At 44.1% G+C, this 13,194-nt stretch overlaps 1 protein-coding gene across 12 annotated transcripts in view; it reads right to left on the bottom strand.

Annotated features, from left to right (window-relative positions):
• Positions 1-13,194, bottom strand: part of LOC137420807 (synphilin-1) — a 406,546-nt gene that overhangs the window by 272,671 nt on the left and 120,681 nt on the right. For 2 of the 12 annotated variants that reach the window (XM_068106199.2, XM_078772279.1), the window contains exon 1: positions 7,119-7,323. The exons of 7 other annotated variants lie outside the window; for them this stretch is intronic. The gene's annotated coding sequence lies outside the window, so the exon portion shown is untranslated. Of the gene's footprint in view, positions 1-7,118; positions 7,329-13,194 lie in introns of those variants that run through there. 3 more of the 12 variants (XM_078772276.1, XM_078772277.1, XM_068106200.2) reach the window with 3 other exon arrangements.

The following is a 13,194-nucleotide window of genomic DNA, read 5'->3' as shown; positions in this document are numbered from 1 at the left end:
TCACTCTCCCCTACCGCACCCCAGCTGTCTTGATCCGCCATAGCGCGACTTTCAAAATTCGGGTTTTTATTTTCGTAAAACAAATTCAAATTTCGCCGTTATAATTTCGAGCGCGGGAAACGCGCTCCGAATCGAATTCTACCTCCCCAACACCAATTGTTACCCTAGTGGTACAATTGGTGTTCCAAAATTTGGGCCTAATAAATTTAGTCCCGGGTCCGAATTCCACTCCTCGACACCAATTGTTACAGACGCGGTGGTGGATGTTGGTTCACCGAGCGGTTTGGTATGACCGCGCCTGCACGTTTACCCGATTATGCTCGAACGTTGCCGAGTCGCGCTACGCTAAATCAATTGAGGAAAAGGACACAACGGCTGGGTTAAAATGACACGACACCAAGGGTTCAGTTCTCAAGACCTCCGGAGGAGGTTATATTAGGGCGGAAGGTCAGATTACAACTACAAGAGGGACAGCATAGAAAGGCAGGCACTTAGACACGCTCTTATATTAACCCCGACAGACGACAGATAAACGGGACAAAAACTGATTCACACGGGGATTGATGGCAAGGAAAGCGGGTATTCGATGGCCAGCACAAGGTGCACCTTGTGCTCAGGGACAGGATAGCGCGGCCCAAAAGATGCAGGAGGTCTCTCAGCGCTCGGAGGTAGTGACTTCTCTTTCTCCAAGCTGGGGGCGCATCTGATGTCACGTCCGGTAAGTCGCTGCGTATATCCGGCGGGGAGTGACACGCCCTCGGCTCGTTAGCTCTGCCCCAGATGGAATCGGCCCGTTGCTTCTCATTGGGTGCGTGCGGGGGGGTTACCGGCTCCGCCCTTGACGAGGGGCCGACAGGCAGCCCCTTCTTGGTAACCCCGTCGGCGCACATGGGTAATGGCGGCTAACCGAGCCGGAGTGAGGACGCACACTCCCCGCACGCCGCGCCCCTCTGTTGTTGTAGTTGTTGTTGTAGTTGTTGTTGTAGTTGTAGTTGTTGTCGTTGTTGTTGTAGTTGTTGTTTCATGGGGAAGATGGGAGGAGGTAAGGGGAGGTCCTAAACTCACTACTGGTGCCATACGATCACATTCTGGTGCAACGAAGAGTCAGAATTAATGGAAACGAGTCCTTAACTGACATAGACTAAGAATAACTAGCAAGATGTCCTATAGTTGTCTACGTGAGATGCGGTGAACCTGGGCACGACATTTAATGGGGGAAAAAGGGGAAGGTCGGTTCTACAGAGTGTTATTTACAGGCAATGGGACTAGGGAATGGGGGATTGGGGATAGTTGGGGAGTATTGGGGAAATAGGGGTGTATTTACAAGCGGATATTGAGGCCAAGTCCCATATCCGCAACAATACGTTATACCCCTGTGATGAAGATATTGAGGATACTGAACAGATAACCAGGACCAAGAAGGTTATACGAGAGAGGGCGTATTGCACCAATTTCCTGCCAGGAACATACTGCCCACAACTTAGTCTACTATCTACAAGAGGCATCGATGGACAAGGAATATCCCTCACCAGTTACCTTTTACAGTTTGAGATTGATTAATAATAACTGAAAGAGCAGCTGCGAATGCAAAAGCACTTGAGGGTTCAAATACCCATGACAGATGCAAAGCATCAAATAAAAGAAGACGAAGAAGAAGAAGAAGAAAGCAATGGCTGCAAGAGAGACCATGACGATGCTGACAATAATTGTGGTTCACTTATCGCAACTTGTTTGCACTTCACCAACATCTTACCACTCAAACTTTCTTATAGATTCACTAACCTACAGTGGTTTCAGCATACTTACAGCATTTTCGGAGCTGATAAAGACCATAAGCTCCCTGGGGAAAAAAGTAGAGAGTTCATAGAGCACCTTACCCCACGCTGTCTTGACAAACAAGGACATGAACGGGGAGTACGAGTGGTAAAGTTGATTGGGCGTGATGACGTAAAATGCCGTAATATTTTGTCCAAGCACTGCTAAATTGAACGGTTTGTGTTCTACAGTGTTCAAGCATATAATTTGATTGAAATAAAATAAAGCTTTTAAATGTTGTGGAAATATTTTTTTGAATATTTGCCGCCATTGATGCAGCGTCTTTTATACCCTTATTTAGCATGTTTGTCGTGTCTGTTGTTTGTGTCCTTTATGACAGTAAATCTCCTGTTTTGAATGATTCTCAATTTTGTTTGAATGCCAGATGCAGACATTGCATTGTAGACAATGACAATGCCAGACATTGCATTGTCGACAATGACAATGCCAGACAATGCAATGCAAGACAAAACCAGACAGACTAAAACAAAACATTTTGCTCCTCTCTGTGCATGCGTAATCGGAACGGATCCAGAGGCAAAGTACTGCTAAACTACAGGTTTGTTTTTCGATTCATCTCCCGACCAGTGTTCAAAATATAGCATTAAATTGAAATCAAGTTGTTCCTCGATCATAAACTGACGTTTGTAGACAGACAGACAAAAGTGAACAAATTGCGTAACCCCGCTTTTTGCTTCGTGTGCGCAGTGTAAAAAGACATTGCATTCATGCTTTTTATACCTTAGGCATTGCATGACTGCCTATGCTTTGAAATATACTCATAATAAAGATATATCTGCATTGTGTGATGTCAATATTTCAAAGCAAAGACCTCACTTGTTCCAAAATCTGTAATATAATCCAGGAGAGGAAAGAAAGAAAAAAAGGAGGGGCTCACAACTCTTGATGATGAATATCAACTTCAGAAAAACTACTGAACAGAAGTTTAGGATTTCAAACATCCACCAAAACCATTTGTTACAAATCAAACAGAATCGTTCCTCATGTGACCAAGTGTGATGTCTGTAAGCAGTTAAACTTTAAACCCGAATACAGACATTTATTTGGAGACAAATCTATCCAAATCTGGCACCTTTGCTCAAATTAAAGCTTCATTAATGCACAACACATACTTACAAGTAGAAACTTACAAACAAGATAGAGCATTTAACAAGGCAGAACCTCGCCGGAGCATATCACTTATATTAGATCTTGTAATGAACGATCTATATTAAAGTAGATTTGCATGCGGACTCACACGCTCACACATTGACCAATTCCAAGAGGCTCTTCCTATCGGCTGAGGCTTTTAATTGGAAGATACGAAGGTAGTGTAAATGAGGATGCAGTGCAAATATGTACAGACGAAACATTAAAAATGCAGTACGAATCCTGTAACGTAACTTGTGACGTGTAAAGATTTCCATAAGCATACATGTGATAAGCTCTGAATGAGAGCTCAGCATGTGAGAGAAGAAGACATCAGACAAGCTCTGAATGTAATTAATTAACTGCAGAGCAGATGATAATGAAATGAAAATTGACTTTACGAAGATATGAAAGGCAACTAGATTTGCGTGCAATTAAGAAGAGATGTGCCAATTTTAAAAGTGTACTTGTGGAGATGCTCCCAGGATGCTTACGTACTAGTGATGATCATGGACCAAAATGATCCTTGCATCTGGATTAATGATATTGAGCTTTGGAATTCATCTGACTGACGACAAAGAGATTCGCTTAGAATGTAAAGGTGTTGCTTAATCCTTCATCTACAAATGCAAAGATGTGCAACGCACGAAACATCAAGCGCACAACTCTCGTGTCCAAAATTGCAAGGTTTTTTTTGGTTGAACCGAAAAACCCTGCAGATGCCCACAATAAAACGAACAATTTAGGATTTATTTTCTGCTCGGAAGTTCAAATGCACCGCAAGGAATGAGATTTACTGTAAACTGCATTTTGCAGGAGGGCAGGAAACTTCTTAGCCAAACCAGAATTGTGTCTGCACGCATTTTGCAAAGCCGATTTGTTCCTGGCTGCCTCCGTACTTGATTCATGCCTTGCGGTGGAGTTGCTGAAAAGAAGACTTTACAAAAAAATGAACCGTCAAATGATTTCTGCACAAAGGATAGCAGGTCTTTGAATTGATTCTTAAAATGCCAGGAGATGAAAAACAAACTCCAAAAAGAATATCAAACAATATTTTGCTTTCATTGCGCCCGCTACTTGTGATAAAGTAGTGGATCAATGCTCATGAACTCTACAGTATCAAACCAATGGCACCACTATATCATTAACCAATGTTTCAAAACAGCAAAACCCAAGCACACAAGTGTAACAGAATAACATTTGGTGAGAACCACACAAGTAAAAACACTTTAAGGGCTTTGGTGTGGTCATGGCTGAAGCACTTCAACAACACTTCAACAATCAACAAACACAGGTACAAACACTCGTAAATTAAAAGGCAAAACCTAAGAAGTGTCAAAAGGAGAACTGCTTTTACTTATTGTATGTTGTTTTTTTATTTTATATCTATATTGAAAATTCTTGGAGAGACAGCATTTTGGATCGAGTGGCTTTCTTTTTTTGAAAGAACTGCATTGCTGGGGAAAATGATGTCCTAGAGATTTTGATTACAACTACATTATATCTTTCAAAGCTCGTAAATGATAGTCTTACACTGTCGCAGCATAAGGATCAGCAAAAAATTTCCATGCGGTTAGTCAATTGAAGAGGTTCAGTTTCTTGAACTTTTGAGCCATGACCTCTCCTGAGCCGAACACACCACAAAGCTGCCCTCCAAAGCCAGCCACAGACAAGGCATCCACCATCCTTCTAAATCTTATCTAAAAATTTTTTTTACTGCTACTTAGCCTAAAGGTGGGTATGACATGATGGTCTACAGGTATGCACACTCTCTTCTAAACAGTCTAGCCTAGGTTTGAATCCTGACCCAGCTATCACAGGCAGTGTGATTCATCAATGTGTGTGCCGTCACTCGGATGGACGTTAAACCGGGTGTTGCGTCTGCTGGCATTACTTGGTGGATGTTAAGGATCCCAAAGGTGGCTTTCGTGAAAAGCAGGCGAGCTATCACCGATACCCTGGCAAATTTAGAAATTCCTGCCCTAACCTACAGGAGGCGCAGCATCAGAAAAAAAAAAAAAACCACCTTTAGAGGCCATTTTTCCCCGCAAGCGGGGGTTGGCCTTTTTCGGGCACCGTGGTTGTTGTTGTTTTTTTGGTCCCCTTTTTGAAGCAATGTTTTACGGCCGGATACCCTTCCTGACGCCAACCCTTTTTGCCGCCTTTAACGACAAACAGGGAATTACCAGTGAACTGGTACTCAATGCGGCATTAGAAAGAAGGAGAATATCCAATATGCAATACTGAACAAAGGTTGAAGCTCACATTGTTTGTGAATTGAGTGCTTCAACTTTATATCATTAATCACAGTACACTCAGTGGTGGTGCAAACTTCAATAACATGTCTCCTTACCATGAAAACATTCCTCCTTTTGGTCACATGGTGCCCGGTTTCTCTTTTGATCACAAACAATCTTGAAATCTAGGTCTCCACATGTCAAATATAAACGCGCTCTTTTACACTGAATTCAAATTGTTAAAACCTTGTAACTGCCTTTGTTTTAATATATCCACCAATAGCATGTGGCATAACCAAGGAGGACGGGAGCCATGGCAGACCAGGCTGCCCATCCAGTTGTTATGAAGACACACCCAATTGTAACATGAAATTGTAACAATCTTACCAATACTCTCTATTAAAAAGGACACCTCCCCTGCCCTTAGAAATTATTCCATCAGCTCAGTTTGTTTATTAGGCCAAGAATAGTTGTATCGTGGGCCAGATTAAACTTAGGCTAATAAGACTGGTATTTTTTTGGTCCTCAGTTTTTGGCATCCAGTTTTTTCCCAGATTTTGTGCATTGATGATTGATCGAGCAATATGTCTAAGAAAAGAGACTGGCAAAAACTAAAGGAAGCCAAAGTAACATGGCAGAGACAAGAAGCGGTGCTCAAAGGTACACCATCTATGAGGACTTTTCCTCCAAATAAATCCAGTTAGGAAGTTCAGGCAACAATCATTGCACGTGAACCCACTGCACCTGATGAAAAGGTTCAGCCTTCTGTGACTTCACTAGCTGCAGTATCGCCCCTCTTCTCTGGAGACAGAAGCCCAAGCACTAATCCTCCAGTTCCCACTTCTTCTTTCATATGCATCATAAGGCTGCAGGGTAACATCATTGGCTGAGGGTGCAGCTGCGCACCTGATGCAATGACCCCTGTAGGTTAGGACAGGAATTTGGCCAGGGTGCCCACGATAACTCACCTACTCTTGGTGAAGGACACCTTGGGATCTTTCACGTCCACCAACGCAGCGCCCGGTATATCTTTTGGTGCCAGATGACAGTACTGTATATAGTTGGGCTAAGATTCGAACCCAGGATAGACAACTGAGAGAGTGTACATACACCTCTCGGGCACCAGGGGCTGGGGGCACAATATCGTTGGGTTAAGATTCGAACCCAGGCTAGACAACTGAGTGTAGTGTACATACACCTCCAGAGCACAAGGCCATCCTGCCAGCGCCCACTGTTCCCACTGGTTCTGGTACACTCTCCTTCTCCATTGACCTAGGTGTGTTAGCAAGATGTCACTTCTCAACATCTAATTGCCTATTGGACTGCGAAGGGCCAGAGGAATGTCAGAATTGTTGGAAATATATGTTTGAATCAATTAGTTTGATGAGTTTATGAATATTTATGCGATATGTACATAGTACCTATTTTGACCTTTCCTTCCTATTAGCCTTAGGCCCATCATAACCTTAATCCAGGCCTGGTCTGTTTTGATGTCTCTGTGTATGAAGTAAATCGACGGTTAGCATTGGTGAATACAAGATGTAGTAGGATTGCGTCAACATATCAGCATATCATGCCAAATTAAAAGACTTTCTCAGGTGAGGAGATGCCACCATCCTCCCCCAGCCAATTACACTTCCCACGAGGCTGTCACGCAACCAAATCACGGGCCTTGGACTCTTGGCCCACGCAATGTTTCACCTGCAGCTCCGTCACTGCCAATAACAGAGACAGAAAATGCCGATCTAGTGCAGGATCGGTGCCCGAACACTCCCGTAGGTTGCGCATGCTATTCCCCGCAGAAGCAACTTACGTGATGAGCAGCTTGAGGCCCTCCGGGCCGGGGAGCTTGCGGCGAACAGGCGGAAAGCAATTACACCAGAGACGGCGCAGCATTAAAATGAGCAAACGTCTTACCGAGTGGCGAAGCTTCAAAAGGCATCCTTCGGCGAACTCTCAACGTCGTTTCAACAACTGCCAGCGAGTTCTGTGGCCGACTCGGCATCGCTGGAAGCGTCCTGCTCGGCCTCTGCGTGCTTCGAATCGAATAACCATGTGCCGGCGGTTTCTTCTCCTCAGCCGGCACTTCCCTCCCCACTTATTGTCAGAGCCTTCAATGCTCGAGGAAGTGAGGTGGATGCCGAGCTATATATATATACACGAAAAGACAAAGGATCGCTTGACCTCCAAGTGAAAGACAATTGGTGTGGAGCAATGGCCTGTTACTCTGTTAGGCTTTGCCAAGAAAGCTCAGGGCGTGTGAACAACCTCTCCAAACGCCATGCGGATGCCCCAAGAAGGGATCAGAGGTACAAGCGGCCGGTGAAGTAATTATCGGAACACTGCTAAAGGCTGACGTTAATTACACAAAAGGGGAGATTAATCGAGCTTCCCGGCTGGCTTTTACATCAAAGGAAACTCATTTGAGAGATTAAAAAGTACAAATGGACCACAGTGGTTGATGGTTGTGCCTGAACGCATGGCGACAAGTTCTGGAGAGCCGAGCAGAATGAATGCATCTGTGAATGATTGTTTGATACTCAATGATTAATCATATATTTATGTATAGAACATGCGTACTAAAAATTTAATCAAACAAGTACAGATACGTTCAAAGTACACTGACTCCATGCCAAATAAAGAAATAACATATCCTCCAGCGCGCGGCACGTAGAGGCGGTAGTGGCAGGGAGAGGTGGACAATAATTGATTGATTCATTGTGTAATTAAAAATCAACAAATGACAATCGTAAAATAATTAATTGCTCAATCAATTGGCTAATAGCACACCCAAACTACCAGTGTTTCATCCAAGGCTGTAACTTTTTGAAAATTAATTTAAGTCGGGGGTGGGAGAGGTATAAAACACAAGGACACTGCTAGGACTTCCAGGAAAGAAGTCGGTACTTCAAAAAAGTGGATCTGGGTGAATTATTATCAGGGGTAGAAAAGATCAAGATATTGGAAGGGGGAAAATAAGAGATGATGGTGAACAGCTGTTTTAAAGACCTGGAGGGAGGAGTGGGACTGAAGAGAGTGAGGGAGTTTGTTCCAGAGGCGGGAGTAAAGAGGAATGAAAGAGTGAAGATGAGCAGAGAGTCTTGATTTTGGCAATTTCACCAGAAGAGGGTTGCTGGCAGATCTTGTGCGACCTGAAGGAGTATTTGAGGGAAAGAGCACCGACAGAGCTGGGGAAGCTAGGCTGGAGAGGAGTTAGTAGAAGATGGAAAGACCACCAACCTGCCCGCGGAGAGTGAATGAAAGGCCCTCAGTCAGCTTCATCGCGGGAGATTCGAACGATTCTGAAAGCTTTGGTTTCAACAACGTGGAGCCGAGCTAGGTGTGAGGCAGGAGAACCAGCCCAGAGGGGAGAGCAGTATTCCATCAAGCTGTCGATGAAAGCCTTGTATGTGTTGAGGAGCTCAGGTGTGCCAAGGAAGGACTTCGCACGACGGAGGATGCCCAGTCGGCGACTGTCTTTGGAGGCCAGCTTTGAAATGTGATTTTCCCAGGAAAGATCATGGCAGATAGTGAGACCCAAAAGCTTGAGTGACAGAACTTCTTGGAGAGGATTGTTGAGAAAGTCGATGGGAGGGTTGTCCAGTTATTCTTTTCAGAGAGACAAAGTGAGAGTGTGAGATTTGTCAGGATTGAAAGACATGTTCCACTTGTTTGACCAGTCTGTGATTTTGTCCAGGTCTGCTAGAGTGAGGAGACTGCTGCCTGCCGATCCGAGGGATGAGGTATGGAGCGGCAGAGAGTGGAGTCATCAGCAAAGAGATATAGAGGATTTTCCAGAGAGTCGGAGAGATCATTGATGAAGACCAGAGAAAGCACAGGGCCCATCAGAACACTGCCTTGAGGAGCTCCAGCCTAAACAGGAAGGCGAGATGAGAGAAAGCCATTCAGGGCCACACGTTGACTGCGATCGGTGAGGAAGTCCGGAAGCCATGCGTGGAAGTTTCCATGGATACCATACGAGGAGATTTTGGTGAGTATGGTGGGGTGCCAGACCGTATTGAAGGCACGTGCTATGTCAAGGGAGACAGCTCTGATTTCTTGTTTGGCATCGAGGACCTCCATCCATTGTTGAGACAGCAGAAGCAGCATGTCCAGAGTAGAATGACCTGCTCTGAATCCAAATTGATGATCGGAGATCAAGCCATTGGAGAAGAGGAAGGATTTGATATCCAAAGCAATGATGGATTTCATGACTTTGCTGATGATTGGGAGCAGGCTGATTGTCAATTAATTAATCAATTAATTGAGGAATCCAAAAAAAATACCGTTTTTGCCAAAGTTCACTATTTAAAAAAAACTATAATTAAAAATACAAAAATACCCTGCTGACTATTGTGCCAAAATTTCAGCTTCCTAGCTCAAAGGATGGCTGAGATATGGCCCGGACAAAGTAGAAAACAACGGAGTGAAAACTGAGTACTCCCTTTCAGCACACGTCATCCCCGGCACCATTGACATCATGCAGCACCTGGAGATGGAATAGGAAAGGAGCGGTGTCCAATTATCTATTGCAGGCAGAAGCGATTTCACTGTAATCTCTCCAAATTCCTTGCTCCGATCCTACAGGGGACACTGCATCAGCGGCACAACCGCTACCCTCAACAAACGATGCTATGCGTGGTCACGTGCTGCATGTCAAAGCAGAAGCAGAGCAAGAAGCAGAAGCAAAATAAACAAAAGAGGAAGAATAAGAAGGAGAGCCAAAACACGCTGCACTGCACATTCTCCACAAAATGCTCCTTCTCCAGCCTCAGTGGGGGTAATGGTTAGATTATTAAATAATTATTATTCTCCTTCATGAAAATGTGCTGAGTCAGACACTTTTGTTTACGAGTCGAGCGATCACATTATTTAACTAGAGGGTTCATAGAACACCTTACCCAGCGCAGTCTTGAGAAAAAAGGACATGTGTGCGGTTTGACAGCAGAAAATTTGATTGGTTGAGATGATGTAAAATGCTGTACTATTTTGTCCAAGTACTGCTGAACTAAAGGGTTTTGAAAGTGCCATTTGTGATTGAAACTAAAGGGTGATTTGTGTTTTAGTGTTGAAGTATATAATTCAATTGAAATAAAGTAAAGATTTTATAAGTTGTAGAAAAACATTCAGAAGTTTACCGCCATTGCTGCACCGTCTTTTACACCACCGCATTTAACATGTCCATTAGTTATTCGTGTCTGTTGTTTGTGTGTTTTATGACGTCGCTAAAAAAAATAAGTTTCCTGTCTGGAATGATTTTTTATTTTGTTTGACTGCCAGACAGGCAGACAGAGTAAAAAATACACTATCTCACTCCTCCTTGCGCATGTGCGATCGGGACTAATGCAGAGACAAAGAACTGATAAACTACAGGTTTGTTATCTGATTCATGTTCCGATTTGTGTTCAAAATGTAACATTCAATTGAAATTAAGTTGTCCCTCGATTGTAAACTGATGTTTTTAGACAAACAAACAAACAGACAGACAGACAGACAGTGAACAAATTGCTGAGTTCCGCTTTTCACTTCGCATGCGTGGGGTAATTATAAAATGTGGATGAAACCCAATAAAGCATCCATGGAGCGGATACAGCATCAGGATTTCAAATCCACTGTGAGCAGCCGTCCCGTATGCCCTGGGTCCGTATTATACCGGTGTCCTGTGTCCCATTACAAATACCTTCCCGGGACATTATTTGTCCCGTATTCTCAGTATTGTGGCTTATTTTGGTAACGATGCTAATTACCTAGAAGCAGCTGGCCTGCACATACACAGTGACCTGAAAATGCTCCAGAGGCCGTCATGGACATATTAAAATATTTAAAACCTCGAGCTTTCAGGCAGCCTTTCCCCATGGCACCCACAAGAGGTGCTGCCCCTTCACCCGGCAAGGGGATCTATGTGTGTGTATCCTTTTTTTTTTAACGAAAGCTGGTCACACTGATTTCAATATCTTGCAAGGGGGTATCTATTTATTAAATACACAAATACGGCATGGGTTTCAGCCCCATCCCCCTTTTCCTTCCATATGCTCCAACATTCCCCTTACCATGACTCTATACGTCATCTCAAACTTCTATCCTTCCTTTCCCTAGTCCTCCAACACTCTCCCTCTCCCATAATCTCTTTTCTCTCTCTCTCTCTCTCTTATCATCTCCTGGGCTGGCAGGATAACCAAGAGGTATACCCACTCCCCTCTGAGCTGTCCAGCCTGGGTTCCAATGTCGATCCAGCTATAAACTGTCTGGTGTTTCACATGCAGTATGAGGTATCCATCAGTATGTGTGCCGTTGTCCTTTGGGTGGACGTTGTCGGAGGATCCATGTGCTAGTACTGGCCCTTGGTAGACATTAAAGATCACACGGTATCTTTTGTGAAGAGTATGTGAGTTATCGCCAACACTCTAAACAAAATACAATTTCCTACCCTGGCAACCACTGAGAAGGCAATGACTAACCTTCCAGCATTAACCCTTTCCACGATACTTTTGGCAGCATCAACGCTCTGTAAAGACTCAAGAGCATTGAGATGATGATCATCCTCCCAAAGATCTTCCTTTCCTCAATTTATTCCCCACCCCCAACCTCTCCACCCAGCTACCCATCCAAATTTCCATCACCAAACCCACCCACATGCTTACCCTCCTATTCATTCCACTCTCCCTCCGCCACGTACCCTCATCACCCCCCACATCCACTCGCCCCATACGACACAATGCGTAGATGACTCTTAATCTCAAAATAGAGTTCCGTTCATAATGGTTAGCTTTGAATATCCAACCAATGTCTCATCCACTGCCATTTGCCTTCTTACAAGCAAAGCAGCTCATCTTTGAATCGTATTTTAAGTTAATACCATATAAACCTACCTGATGGAGCCTTAAATGCTCTCCTCATTGTTCAATGTTCATCCCTTGAAGCATGGTCATTAACCACAGTTGTTATCAAAAAGAGAAGGGATGTAAGGTCAGGGGATTGAAGACGAACAAGCAGGACAGACATTACATCTGACGTGAATGAATGAAGCTCCTTAATCCATAATCGCCTCTGTCCAACAGCCCAAAAGCAGATATGGAATCCATTTTGACTAAATGCGGTGTCATATGACTCATCGTTGCTTGGCTCGGACTCCGGACTCTGTCGTCCGTCTCCCAAATAGCAACTTCTGGATGTTAAGGGCATGGAACTCAAGTTAGAGTGCAAGGGGGGCAGAATATCAGTGGCTATCATATAGAGAATGTAATGCCTAAAATAAACGAACCATCGCCTACCCGGAACCCTAACCCTACACTAACCCTAATCCTAACCCTAACAACCCTAACCCTAATCCTAACCCTAACCCTAACAACCCTAACTCTAATCCTAACCCTAACAACCCTAACCCTAACAACCCTAACCCTAACAACCCTAACCCTAACAACCCTAACCCTAACAACCCTAACCCTAACAACCCTAACCCTAACAACCCTAACCCTAACAACCCTAACCCTAACAACCCTAACCCTAACAACCCTAACCCTAACCCTAACAACCCTAACCCTAACAACCCTAACCCTAACAACCCTAACCCTAACAACCCTAACCCTAACAACCCTAACCCTAACAACCCTAACCCTAACAACCCTAACCCTAACCCTAACAACCCTAACCCCAACCCTAACCCTAACCCTATCCCTATCCATTGCCTTTTTATTCATAGTTTTGCTAGTACATTACAGGAGACATCAGAACACTATCCCCCCTTTTTTAATAGAAAAATTATGGTTGCACGACTGGCTTTAACTACATCCTCCCAACAAATGCACACCACCTCCTAACCTTGGAATCCAGGTACTTCCTTACCTTGTGCGCTTGTTGACATGTACACGAGGTCATGAATTCTTGAGGGAAATGAGTCAGGACACTCGTACAGCTGGAGTCATTGCAATCCTCTATCCGGACGCAAAGACAATGAAACACCGGTTAGGCCTACCTCAGCCTAAAACGAAAAATG

Source organism: Myxine glutinosa, chromosome 2 (assembly GCF_964187855.1).
Source record: "Myxine glutinosa chromosome 2, kmMyxGlut1.1, whole genome shotgun sequence".
NCBI classification, from domain to species: Eukaryota; Metazoa; Chordata; class Myxini; order Myxiniformes; family Myxinidae; genus Myxine; species Myxine glutinosa.
Note: the sequence above shows the minus strand (reverse complement) of the source record. Positions and strands in the feature narration are given on the sequence as shown.